Source organism: Grampus griseus, assembly GCF_964374135.1.
Source record: "Grampus griseus genome assembly, chromosome: 1".
In the NCBI taxonomy this organism is placed as follows: domain Eukaryota; kingdom Metazoa; phylum Chordata; class Mammalia; order Artiodactyla; family Delphinidae; genus Grampus; species Grampus griseus.
This window is the reverse complement of record NC_139017.1, coordinates 101939327-101954056: the sequence shown is the minus strand read 5'-3', so window position 1 is coordinate 101954056 and position 14730 is coordinate 101939327. Positions and strand designations below refer to the sequence as shown.

The 14730-nt window shown below is 38.7% G+C and overlaps 1 protein-coding gene across 1 annotated transcript in view; it reads right to left on the bottom strand.

Annotated features, from left to right (window-relative positions):
• The window catches only part of DIPK1A (divergent protein kinase domain 1A), a 119282-nt gene that overhangs the window by 37648 nt on the left and 66904 nt on the right, over positions 1-14730 (bottom strand). The gene's annotated exons all lie outside the window — the stretch shown is intronic.

Here is a 14730-nt window from a genome sequence, read left to right as displayed (position 1 = left end):
AATAAAATACGCTCTGCATGTCAGTCTGTAAGGCTGCGCAACAGGATCCTCTTTGCACTGTTTTGCTCTCAGTGCTCTGGTATCTAATTGTGACTCGGGTCAGTTAGTGCTTTTTCTCCATCAACCACATATCAAACAGTTTAATCTTCAAAATGTCAGCTAGTCAAGATAATTTGATATTTATTTTTTGAGTCTGGAACGCCAGGGGTCTGGTTTTATAAACAACTGAATTTAGGACTATGGGGAGAATTGAGCAAAATAAAGATACGTAAACAAACAAGGAAAGGCTAGTTTTGCTTTTACAATCACAAGTCAGTTTCTCACACTGGGCAACAGTAGGATACTGTGAGCATGCAAAGAAAGCAGAAAGAGATGAAAGAGACGTAAATGCATCTGCAGAAGACAATGAGTGCAGAGGAAAAACAGACTCAGGAAATACTGAATTCTGTTGGCTTTATTTGCGGTTTAGATATCGGTCTCTGTGAGGTTAACAGATGGTGAATCCCAGTACCAAAAGGCTTGAGTACAACGAATTCACAATTATATGATAGGTCTTTGAGCTTTATTATTAAAATATTTTTAAAAATGCCTTTAATGCAAGTTATTTTTGTATAGCTCTAAATGAATTCAGTAAAAAGAAAGTTCATATAGAATTCCAAATTAAATCACATAAATGACAATGGGGTTTACACAAAGGGGTTTGTTTGAAAGACATTTAAGATTACTTGGCCCTGATAAGAGGTCTAGTCATCAGAGAGAAATTGATATGTATTAGTATTATGAAGCTTAAATATGATTAAATGACATAATGTCTATAGAACATAAGCACATTGCAAGGCACATAGAAAATACTCAACAAATAGCAAAATCAATTTGCAAAGGCACTGAACAAAAAGCCAATAATGCTGTCATTATGGTTTGGCCACCACCTTCTTTTTGGGCTTGCCAAAAAGAAAACTGAATCTGAATCTGATTAAGCCTTACCAGTTTACAGGAAATACAGGAGACAGAGGAATATAAGTGACAGTTAAGTAAGTGACACTATTAGGATACAATCAGCAAACTCTAGGCTGTGGGAAGTGCTGCAGTACAAACAACCCAGTTCTTCAACAAATAAAATACAAGGGAGAAAATAGAGAGAAGATGGGAAAACCAAAGATCAAAAAATACATAAGAAATACTGCATATTAAATAATCACAACCTGTGGATCTTTTCTGAGTCCTGATTCAAATGTAAAACTGTAAAAGAAAATGACATTTATGAGACAATTGAAAACTTGAAGACTGACAGGATACCTGACGTCGTTAAGGAATTATTTTAATTTTTCTGGTGTAATAATGTAATGTTTAAAGAAAAGAGACCTTATCTTTTAGAGATAGACATCGAAATATTTATGAGTGAAATAATATCTGGTATTTGCCTCAAAATAATATGGGGAGGGAAAAGTAGGTAGGGTATTATTAAAACAAAACTGGCCGTGAGTTGGTAACTGTTCAAGCTGGGTGACAGTTACATGCCTTCTTTTGTACATGTTTTTCTCTACTTTTTTAACATTTTTTTTATGTTGTGCAATAAGGAATACTTCCACACCAAGACACCCCCTTCCCACACATTCATTCAGCAACTATTTATTGTCTACTAAGTGTCAGATGCTGCCTTAGGCACTTTTAGAACATCTCCAGTTAAAGGGACAAACAAGTTATAAATCTACCATACAAGTACCCTTAACACAGTTAAGAGGGTTCTTTGAACAGCTGTAGCATGGCATGATTTTACTTTTAGAAGTTCAATCTTTTTTTTTTTTTTTTTTGGCCACTAGAGAAAGATTATTTAATAAAAGATGATGAGACAACTGTTAAACATTTGGAAATAGCATATTTAAATACCTAAAACATATCTTATATCAAAATAAATTCCACATGAGGGACTTCCCTGGTGGGGCAGTGGTTAAGAATCCACCTGCCACAACCTGCCAAGACTGAACCAGGAAGAAATAGAAAATATGAACAGACCAATCACAAGCACTGAAATTGAGACTGTCATTAAAAATCTTCCAACAAACAAAAGCCCAGGACCAGATGGCTTCACAGGCGAATTCTATCAAACATTTAGAGAAGAGCTAACACCTATCCTTCTCAAACTCTTCCAAAACACAGAAGAGGGAGGAACACTCCCAAACTCATTATACGAGGCCACCATCACCCTGATACCAAAACCAGACATGGATGTCACAAAGAAAGAAACCTACAGGTCAATATCACTGATGAGCACAGATGCAAAAATCCTAAACAAAATACTGGCAAACAGAATCCAACAGCACATTAAAAGGATCATACACCATGATCAAGTGGGGTTTATTCCAGGAATTCAAGGATTCTTCAATATACGCAGATCAATCAACGTGATACACCATATTAACAAATTGAAGGAGAAAAACCATACGATCATCTCAGTAGATGCAGAGAAAGCTTTTGACAAAATTCAACACCCATTTATGATAAAAACCCTGCAGAAAGTAGGCATAGAGGAAACTCCTCAACATAATAAAGGCCATATATGACAAACCCACAGCCAACATCGTCCTCAATGGTGAAAAACTGAAATCATTTCCACTAAGATCAGGAACAAGACAAGGTTGCCCACTCTCACCACTCTTATTCAACATAGTTTTGGAAGTTTTAGCCACAGCAATCAGAGAAGAAAAGGAAATAAAAGGAATCCAAATCGGAAAAGAAGAGGTAAAGCTGTCACTGTTTGCAGATGACATGATACTATACATAGAGAATCCTAAAGATGCTACCAGAAAACTACTAGAGCTAATCAATGAATTTGGTAAAGTAGCAGGATACAAAATTAATGCACAGAAATCTCTAGCATTCCTATACACTAATGATGAAAAATCTGAAAGTGAAATAAAGAAAACACCCCCATTTACCATTGCAACAAAAATAATAAAATATCTAGGAATAAACCTACCTAAGGAGACAAACGACCTGTATGCAGAAAATTATAAGACACTGATGAAAGAAATTAAAGATGATACAAATAAATGGAGAGATATACCATGTTCTTGTATTGGAAGAATCAACATTGTGAAAATGACTCTAATACCCAAAGCAATCTACAGATTCAATGCAATCACTATCAAACTACCACTGGCATTTTTCACAGAACTAGAGCAAAAAATTTCACAATTTGTGTGGAAACACAAAAGACCCCGAATAGTCAAAGCAATCTTGAGAAGGAAAAATGGAGCTGGAGGAATCAGGCTCCTGGACTTCACTCTATATTACAAAGCTACAGTAATCAAGACAGTATGGTACTGGCACAAAAACAGAAAGATAGATCAATGGAACAGGATAGAAAGCCCAGAGATAAACCCACACACATATGATCACCTTATCTTTGATAAAGGAGGCAGGAATGTACAGTGGAGAAAGGACAGCCTCTTCAATAAGTGGTGCTGGGAAAACTGGACAGGTACATGTAAAAGTATGAGATTAGATCACTCCCTAACACCATACACAAAAATAAGCTCAAAATGGATTAAAGACCTAAATGTAAGGCCAGAAACTATCAAACTCTTAGAGGAAAACATAGGCAGAACACTCTATGACATAAATCACAGCAAGATCCTTTTTGACCCACCTCCTAGAGAAATGGAAATAAAAACAAAAATAAGCCAATGGGACCTAATGAAACTTAAAAGCTTTTGCACAGCAAAGAAAACAATAAAGAAGACCAAAAGACAACCCTCAGCATGGGAGAAAATATTTGCAAATGAAGCAACTGACAAAGGATTAATCTCCAAACTTTACAAGCAGCTCATGCAGCTGAATAACAAAAAAACAAAAACCCAAACCAAAAATGGGCAGAAGACCTAAATAGACATTTCTCCAAAGAAGATATACAGACTGCCAACAAACACATGAAAGAATGCTCAACATCACGAATCATTAGAGAAATGCAAATCAAAACTACAATGAGATATCATCTCACACCAGTCAGAATGGCCATCATCAAAAAATCTAGAAACAATAAATGCTGGAGAGAGTGTGGAGAAAAGGGAACCCTCTTGCACTGCTAGTGGGAATGTGAATTGGTACAGCCACTATGGAGAACAGTATGGAGGTTCCTTAAAAAACTACAAATAGAACTACCATATGACCCAGCAATCCCACTACTGGGCATATACCCTGAGAAAACCATAATTCAAAAAGAGTCATGTACCACAATGTTCATTGCAGCTCTATTTACAATAGCCATGAGATGGAAACAACCTAAGTGTCCGTCATCGGAGGAATGGATAAAGAAGATGTGGTACATATATACAATGGAATATTACTCAGCCATAAAAAGAAACAAAATTGAGCTACTTGTAATGAGGTGGATGGACCTAGAGTCTGTCATACAGAGTGAAGTAAGTCAGAAAGAGAAAGACAAATACCGTATGTTAACATATATACATGGAATTTAAGAAAAAAAAAGTCACAAAGAACCTAGGGGTAAGACAGGAATAAAGACACAGACCTACTAGAGAATGGACTTGAGGATATGGGGAGGGGGAAGGGTAAGCTGTGACAAAGCGAGAGAGTGGCATGGACATATATACACTACCAAACGTAAAATAGATAGCTAGTGGGAAGCAGCCGCATAGTACAGGGAGATCAGCTCCGTGCTTTCTGACCACCTAGAGGGGTGGGATAGGGAGGGTGGGAGGGAGGGAGGGAGACGCAAGAGGGAAGAGATATAGGAACATATGTATAACTGATTCACTTTGATATAAAGCAGAAACTAGCACACCATTGTAAAGCAACTTTACTCCAATAAAGATGTAAAAAAAAAAAAAAAAAAAAGAATCCGCCTGCCAATGCAGGGGACATGGGTTCGAGCCCTGGTCCGGGACGATCCCACATGCTGCGGAGCAACTAAGCCCGTGTGCCACAAATACCGAACCTGCGCTCTAGAGACTGCGAACCACAACTACTGAGCCCATGCACCGCAACTACTGCAACCCGCGTGCCTAGAGCCATGCTCCACAACAAAGAGAAGCCACCACAACGAGAAGCCCGCACACTGCAACAAAGAGTAGCCCCCGCTCGCCGCCACTAGAGAAAGCCCATGCACAGCAACAAAGACCCAACACAGCCAATAAATAAATAAATTTATTAAAAAAATAATAAATTCCACATGAAACTGATGGACATGTAAAATCTGAAATAATATAATACAAATGTAGGAATCAAGAAGTTACTGAATAAAATTATTGAAACCATTTTATTTTAGGAAAGCTAAAAGAAAACCCAATCTTTTTTTTTTTTTAAACCAACTTTGTGATTTTTATTTATGGCCAACAACTATATACTCCTAGATATCACTAAACTGTGTACGATTAGAAACACAGCATTGTAGAAGAGCAGACATCAGAATTAAACAGCAGACTTAAGGAAATATCAATCTTCCATTATTTTGTCCATTTTTCTTTACGTGCACAAAGAAGCATGAATGAAATTTGAAATCTTTTAATGGCAATAAAGTTACAATCACCCACCTGCGTGACAAGTCCAACCCTATATTAACACTGAGATAGGGTTTTAAAAGAAGATTAATTTCAATTCATTCAGTAAAAAGTCAAGGAAGACCTTAAAATGCAATACAATGTAAAAGAATATTTTCTTTTTTTCTTCCTGCCTTGCTCCACAGCAGGTAGAAGTCGCAGAGCAAAGGAAACAACACAGACCTGGTGAGTAGGGTTCTCTCTTAGTGTTCAGAATTTGGTCCTGTCTTACCTTCTTCTTGACACCTACCTCAAGAAGCCTAGTAATGTCAACTACCCTCTGGACTCTCCATCAATGATTTCTATTAGCTTTCAAATGCATATTGAGCTTAATAGATGCCGGCAACTAAGACTTATGTATTTCTCCCTCCTGCAGAGGCAGTTTAATAAAACTTGGAATCATTTTGCTTTTCTCTCAAATAGCTACGTTAAATTTTTTCCCTGGCATATGTTTAAATGGAAAAACACCCTGTAAACTGGCTTGCCCACTGAGTGTTCATCATGACACAGAATGTCAAAAATTTTGGAGAGGAAGTTGAATTAATGACGTTCCCAGCAGGGCACTGGGCATCACCTGTTGTACATATAATGACAAAAGGAGTGAAACACGTTTTTATTCCAGCATGCCACGGAACTTACCGTGATTTGAGAGTAACACAAAATAGTATAAGGACCTTCATGTGTTCTTTTTTTTTTTAACATCTTTATTGGAGTATAATTGCTTTACAATGTTGTGTTAGTTTCTGCTGTATAACAAAGTGAATCAGCTATACTTATACATATATCCCCTCCCTTTTGCATCTCCCTCCCACCCTCTCTATCCCACCCCTCTAGGTGGTCACAAAGCACGGAGCTGATCTCCCTGTGCTATGCAGCTGCTTCCCACTAGCTATCTATTTTACATTTGGTAGTGTGTATATGTCAATGCTACTCTCTCACTTCGTCCCAGGTTACCCTTCCCCCTCCCCGTGTCCTCAAGTTCATTCTCTACGTCTGTGTCTTTATTCCTGCCTGCACCTAGGCTCACCAGAACCATTTTTCTTTTTAGATTCCATATATATGTGTTAGCATACGGTATTTGTTTTTCTCTTTCTGACGTACTTCACTCTGTATGACAGACTCTAGGTCCATCCACCTCACTACAAATAACTCAATTTCGTTTCTTTTTATGGCTGAATAATATTCCATTGTATGTTTGTGCCACATCTTCTTTATCCATTCATCTGTTGATGGACACTTAGGTTGCTTCCATGTCCTGGCTATTGTAAATAGTGCTGCAATGAACATTGTGGTACATGTGTCTTTTTGAATTATGGTTTTCTCAGGGTATATGCCCAGTACTGGGATTGCTGGGTCATATGGTAGTTCTATTTGTAGTTTTTTAAGGAACCTCCATACTGTTCTCCATAGTGGCTGTATCAATTTACATTCACCAACAGAGAAAGAGGGTTCCCTTTTCTCCACACCCTCTCAAGCGTTTACTGTTTGTAGATTTTTTGATGATGGCCATTCTGAATGGTGTGAGATGATATCTCATTGTAGCTTTGATTTGCATTTCTCTAATGATTAGTGATGTTGAGCATCCTTTCATGTGTTTGTTGGCAATCTGTATATCTTCTTTGGAGAAATGTCTATTTAGGTCTTCTGCCCATTTTTGGATTGGGTTATTTGTTTTTTTGATATTGAGTTGCATGAGTTGCTTGTATATTTTGGAGATTAATCCTGTCAGTTGCTTCATTTGCAAATATTTTCTCCCATGCTGAGGGTTGTCTTTTGGTCTTCTTTATTGTTTTCTTTGCTGTGCAAAAGATTTTAAGTTTCATTAGGTCCCATTGGCTTATTTTTGTTTTTATTTCCATTTCTCTAGGAGGTGGGTCAAAAAGGATCTTGCTGGGCTTCCCTGGTGGCGCAGCAGTTGAGAGTCTGCCTGCCGATGCAGGGGACGCGGGTTCGTGCCCCGGTCCGGGAGGATCCCACATGCCGCGGAGCGGCTGGGCCCGTGAGCCATGGCCGCTGGGCCTGTGCGTCCGGAGCCTGTGCTCCACAACGGGAGAGGCCACAACAGTGAGAGGCCCGTGTACCGTAAAAAAAAAAAAAAAAATTAAAAAAAAAAAAAGGATCTTGCTGTGATTTATGTCATAGAGTGTTCTGCCTATGTTTTCCTCTAAGAGTTTGATAGTTTCTGGCCTCATATTTAGGTCTTTAATCCAGAGTTTATTTTTGTGTATGGTGTTAGGGAGTGATCTAATCTCATACTTTTACATGTACCTGTCCAGTTTTCCCAGCACCACTTATTGAAGAGGCTGTCCTTTCTCCACTGTACATTCCTGCCTCCTTTATCAAAGATAAGGTGATCATATGTGTGTGGGTTTATCTCTGGGCTTTCTATCCTGTTCCATTGATCTATCTTTCTGTTTTTGTGCCAGTACCATACTGTCTTGATTACTGTAGCTTTGCAGTATAGTCTGAAGTCCAGGAGCCTGATTCCTCCAGCTCCGTTTTTCTTTCTCAAGATTGCTTTCACTATTCGGGATCTTTTGTGTTTCCATATAAATTGTGAAATTTTTTGTTCCAGTTTTGTGAAAAATGCATTGGTAGTTTGATAGTGATTGCATTGAATCTGTAGATTGCTTTGGGTATTAGAGTCATTTTCACCATGTTGATTCTTCCAATCCAGGAACATGGTATATCTCTCCATCAGTTTGTATCACCTTTAATTTCTTTCATCAGTGTCTTATAGTTTTCTGCATACAGGTCTTTTGTCTCCTTAGGTAGGTTTATTCCTAGGTATTTTATTCTTTTTGTTGCACTGGTAAATGGGAGTGTTTCCTTAATTTCTCTTTCAGATCTTTCATCATTAGTGTAGAGGAATGCAAGAGATTTCTGTACATTAATTTTGTATCCTGCTACTCTACCAAATTCATTGATTAGCTCTAGTTTTCTGGTAGCATCCTTAGGATTCTCTATGTATAGTATCATGTCATCTGCAAACAGTGAGTTTTACTTCTTCTTTTCTGATTTGGATTCCTTTTATTTCCTTTTCTTCTCTGATTGCTGTGGTTAAAACTTCCAAAATTATGCTGACTACTAGTGGTGAGAGTGGGCAATCTTGTCTTGTTCCTTATCTTAGAGGAAATGGTTTCAGTTTTTCACCACTGAGAATGATGTTGGCTGTGGGTTTGTCATATATGGCCTTTATTATGTTGAGGTAGGTTCCCTCTATGCCTACTTTCTGCAGAGTTTTTATCATACATGGGTGTTGAATTTTGTCGAAAGCCTTTTCTGCATCTACTGAGATTATCATATGGTTTTTCTCCTTCAATTTGTTAATATGGTGTATCATATTGATTGATTTGCGTATATATTTATGTGTTCTTTAATTTCTGCAGATCCTGCTGCTTCACATTTTAAAATAAAGATTAAAAAAATAGCCATAAATGATACTTGTAGCTATTAATTAATTTTATTTCCCTGTGTGGCACTCACTAAAATGTTCCCAGTGGTCTGTTCCATACCAATTACCTAGACAATCTAGACTTTGATTAAGAAATGTAGTTACTGTTTCTGACCTTTTTATTTTTGCTGAACTATCCAAAATATGGCCCAGCAGATTTTCTGTTCTGCTGATTTTGTGCCTAGCTACCAGTGGTACATTGCTTTATTCCAAATTATGCTCCTGAAAGTCATGATAAGAATTTTAGTAAATACACTACAGCAGTGATTCTCAACTGGAGTCAATTTTCCCCCCAGGGGATACCTGGCAATGTCTGGAACTGGGGAGAACTACTGGAGCCTTGTGGGTAGAGGCCAGAGATGCTGTCAAACATCCTTCAATGCACAGAAGTGCCCTTCACAACTAAGAATTATCTGCCCAAATGTCAATAGTGCTAAGGCTGAAAAAACTTGTATTATGGTTACACAGTAAAATGAAAACAAAAATTAAGCAGCTGAAAGAATCAAATTTGTATGACACTATCATTTTATTTTAGTCTTTAAGGCATAAACTACTACTAATTAGAAAAATACAACATCTGTCTGGAAATAACATAAGTAATTCTTTATGACTAAATGATTGGCAATATCTTATTATAAATAAAGAAAAATCACTGGAGATGGAAAATATATAAATGATGAAATAAACTTGCCTACCATTTCTACTGTAAAGAATAGTGATACTTTTTCTTTTTTTATATTGTTTGATCTCACTGTGATAACTTTTTTTCAAAACAAATCTGAAAATCTATGATCTTATTCAAATGATTTTACATTAAGTTTTAAAAATAGGCATAAAGAAGCAACACCTCAAATTTTAGCCATGTAAGACTACTTCTATGTTACTTATCAATTTTTCACTTTCAACATCTTTTACAAACTTATAAAGCACAAAGTCCCATCTGCTCTAACTCTAAATACTTCCTACACAGATGTTCTTAATTTTGAAAAGTAAGGAAGAAAAATAGGTATCATGTCTTACTTAATATGTTTAGTGGACTTGAACACTCAGAAAACCTAACAAATTGATAAGGCTATTGCTTGCAAAAACTCAAATACAATGATTTCATCATTTCATAGAAAAAGCTGAGAGACATGTTTGCCCTTTTTCTTTTGTGATAACACTGGTTTATAAGATTTATGTAAGTTTCATGTGTACAACATATTTTCATTCAAGTTTTCCAATTACCAGTTACTCTGAAATAAACTTCAAAAATCTTTTTTTTCCTTATTGTTATATTGACAACATTGTAGCTAGCTTTTACTGCTAAATATTTAGGAGTAATCTGGCTGAAAAAAACTAAAGTTACAATTATTGACACATATCCCCAAATATAACTTTTACCCTTTTCTTTAAATAAACTCTAGATATTTATAGTAATAATATTTTGAAAAATATGCTAGCTTTAAAAAACAGAAATATAAAGAAAGCATTTCATAAGGTAAATACTTTATACCACAACACATACAGATAAACTTTGTTTGGAATGGATCCTATACCTTTTTTTTTTTTTAACATCTTTATTGGAGTATAATTGCTCTACAGTGGTGTGTTTCTGCTTTATAACAAAGTGTATCAGCCAGACATATACATATATCCCTATATCTCCTCCCTCTTGCGTCACCCTCCCACCCTCCCTATCCCACCCCTCTAGGTGCTCACATAGCACCGAGCTGATCTCCCTGTGCTATGCGGCTGCTTCCCACTAGCTAGCTATTTTACATTTGGTAGTGTATATATATCCATGCCACTCTTTCACTTCATCTCAGCTTCCCCTTCCCCTTCCCCGTGTCCTCAAGTTCATTCTCTATGTCTGCGTCTTTATTCCTTTCCTGCCCCTAGGTTCTTCAGAACTTTTTTTTTTTTTTTTAGATTCCATATATATATGTTAGCATACGGTATTTGGTTTACTCTTTCTAACTTACTTCACTCTGTATGACAGACCCTAGGTCCATCCACCTCACTACAAATAACTCAATTTCGTTTACTTTTTGGCTGCGTTGGGTCTTTGTTGCTGCACCTGGGCTTTCTCTAGTTGTGGCAAGCAGGCTTCTCATTGCAGTGGCTTCTCTTGTGTGGAGCATGGGCCCTAGGCACGCGGGCTTCAGTAGTTGTGGCTCATGGGCTCAGTAGTTGTGGTGCATGGGCTTAGTTGCTCCGCAGCATGTGGGATATTCCCGAACCAGGGATCGAACCCGTGTCCCCTGCACTGGCAGGCAAATTCCCAACCACTGCATCACCAGGGAAGTCCCGGCAGGCGGATTCTTAACCACTGTGCCACCAGGGAAGTCCCTCCTGTACCTTTATTAAAGGGTGTTTCGGGCTCCCCTGGTGGCGCAGTGGTTGAGAGTCCGCCTGCCGTTGCAGGGGACACGGGTTCGTGCCCCGGTCCAGGAAGATCCCACGTGCCGCGGAGCGGCTGGGCCTGTGAGCCATAGCCGCTGAGCCTGCGTGTCCGGAGCCTGTGCTCCGCAACAGGAGAGGCCACAGCAGTGAGAGGCCCGTGTATCGCAAAAAAAAAAAAAACAAAAAAAAACAAAACATACCTCTAGGATCTAGAAGTCTCCTGACTGCTTTTCAAAAACTTTTTTTTTTAAACTGGAAAATATATCATTCATGTAGAATTGTTTAAAATACATAAGTATAACTTAAAGTAAATACCCATATAACTCCCACCTGGGTTAAGAAACAGTTTCTCTAGTGCCTTCACTGACCCCCATGTGACCTCTCCAGTAAGGGTTAATTAACATGCTCCTGACTTCAATGATAATCATATATGTGCTATCCTATGTAATTTAACCATTGATCATGTATCCCTAAAACACAGAATTTGATGTTCATTTCTCTTGAACTTTACAGAAATAGAAGCATATACCATATATTCTATTGTGACTTTCACCTTTCTCTGATGCATACAGCCATAATTTGTTCATTTTCTTTGCTGCAGAGTATTCCACTGTTTGATTATTTTTTTAAGTGAGAAATTTACTTTGTCTTATCACAATCAACACATAAATTTTTAAATGTATACATTTCTCTTCAATCTCCGTTGGAAAAAAAACCACATAGTATGGAGATGCATTCTATGTTTGGCTCCATGCACTCTGTGGGTCTCATATATGTCATCCAATGTTCCTAGAAATCATGGATTCAGCAGGTTTGCGAGAGACAACGAAAACAAATAGTTCAACCATACACTGATGCGGTATGAGGCTGATGTGAACAGTTTTGTCCTAAGTCAGCTGTGCCAGGAGGAAGTCTAAAGGCATTACATGGGGAGTGTCACAACTGCCTGGGGGTGGGTGCGACTTTAGTTATCAGTCAATGAGGGAATGACTTTTTGTAGCAAAAAGTTGAAGACTATAATCCTTTGTTTTGCTGCTGCTGCTTTAGAGACCACAAGCCAGGCTCATGTTTAAAAGAGCTGTAAGGCCAGGAAAATAGAGCAAAGCCATTCCCAGGATTAAAAAAGCAGGCACACAGAGGGCTTTTAATGAACAAGTAGACAGCCGGCATTTCATAGAGCACATGGGAGGGAGGTGCAGCCCCCATCAGCACTCTACATAAAAGGAATATTAGCATTTGCAAGAGCAAATGAACTCAGTCATGGAGTTCTTCAACATCCCAGTGCAGAAAGACAGGGGTTAAGAAAGCTAAGTGTTCCAATTTTCCATTGTTGTATAATAAACTATCCCAAAACTCAGTGGCTTACGAAAATAATTTGTCTCTCATGGTTCCGAGTTGATTGGACTCAGCTGGTCACTTCTCTCCAGTTTTTCATGCATTCGTGATTAGGGCTGAAGACATGTGACAAAGGACTGACTGGGCTGGACTGTCAGTCCAGGGGGTGGACTGGACGGGGGGTGGCTGTTTCACTCACATGTCCAGCTAGTTCCATGTGGCCTAGCTGGCCGCCTTCTGAGCATGGTGCTCAGGGTAGTCAGGCTTCTTACATGATGGCTGACTTACTCCAGGGCAAGTGTTCCCAGAGACCAAGGCAGAAAAGCTGCATCATTTCTGCCCCACTCTCTTGGTTACACAGGGCCAGATCAGATGGAATGGAGGGGGTACTCCATAAGGGCTTGCATACCAGGAAGCATGGCTACTGAGGGGTCATCTTTGGAGAGTAGCTACCACTCCCAGATAGGATCAACAAAGCAGGGTCTACGGGAGAAGAGAAAAACAATGTGGAGGTCCTACCCAGAACAGAGACAATTTTCTTGGCCGTTCAGATTAAGGATTCTCCCTTCCTCCTTAGTGGGGCAGAACTGGAAATTGCAATTAAAATCCATTAATAGTATTTGTAGTTGTATGTATTTGTGTTTAAGTTACTGAATACAGTTTTCATTCCATATCATGAGCTCAGTAACTGTCAACAAATCTTTTAGCTTATGTACACAAAGTTCCAAGTTAAAGAACTACTTAAGATATGGTTATACATAAGTTTCCAAATAGAATTCACATTACCTTAGTATTTCAGTTAAGATCTGGGCACCCAGAATGGGCAAATCACGTGTGCATTTCCCCTTTTTAGTGCGCCTGAGGCACCATACTGGGTCTAGAACTTACTACACATAAAATATCCACATGCAAATCTCACATGAGAATCCTAATGGGCACTTAAATTCACTAACAATTCACTTACTAAAAATAAAGTTTAGCTATGTTTTACCTAAACTCGGAGATTGAACAGCATGGTCCCTTTAAACTTCAGATTCTGAAGTACATTTTAGGGCAAAATTTATTTGGAATAGTTACCTCTACGGTTGTACAACCTGATTGATTTACCAATTTTCAACATTGTTTGGAATCTTAGAGTATCCAGAGGCTGATTATAATTTAGATGAAACTTGATTATTGTAAAGGGTTTTTAAAAGGAAATTAATGTTAGTTAATATTCTGTGAGATTGATGAAGAAGGAAGCTGGGTTCTGAAGCTTCCTTTCCCAGGATTCATTTATGTGACTTCCAGACACAGTAGCAATTAAATACTGAAACCTCACCTCTCTCTGATACATGAGAAAAGCAGATGTGTGTGTTCAAATACTGGGGTGGCCAGAGCAGGGCTGCGGGAGGTGGTTCACTTCTGTGCAACAGCATTCTGCCTTTGTATCACTGAAAGAACTGTGGCTGCTCAGGGAATGCGGTCAGAAAGGAGCTACGGTTCCTCTGACCCGAGAGGCGTGTGGAGGTTCTATTCCCGTTGGTTGGTACCCTGCACAGATTTTCAGAAGTCCTAGAGCGGAACAACTTTAATTTAAAAACATAACAGGTTGGGGTGGTGGCGCAGGGGTTAAGAATCCGCCTGCCAATGCAGGGAACACGGGTTCAAGCCGTGGTCCAGGGAGATCCCACATGCCGCGGAGGAACTCAGCCCGTGCGCCACAGCTACTGAGCCTGTGCTCTAGAGCCCGTGAGCCACAATTACTGAAGGCCGTGCACCGAGAGCCCGTGCTTCGTAACGAAGAGTAGCCCCCGCTCACCGCAACTGGAGAAAGCCCGCGCGCAGCAACGAATACCCAACACAGCCATAAATAAAATAAATAAATTAAGAAATATATATATAACAGGTTGAACAGTGCCTATCTAGTCCATTCTAATCAGACATCTCTGAAGGTAAACTCCTCATTTGTAAAGCAATTAAAACAGAAGTGACATGTTAAATGGTAACTACATCAGA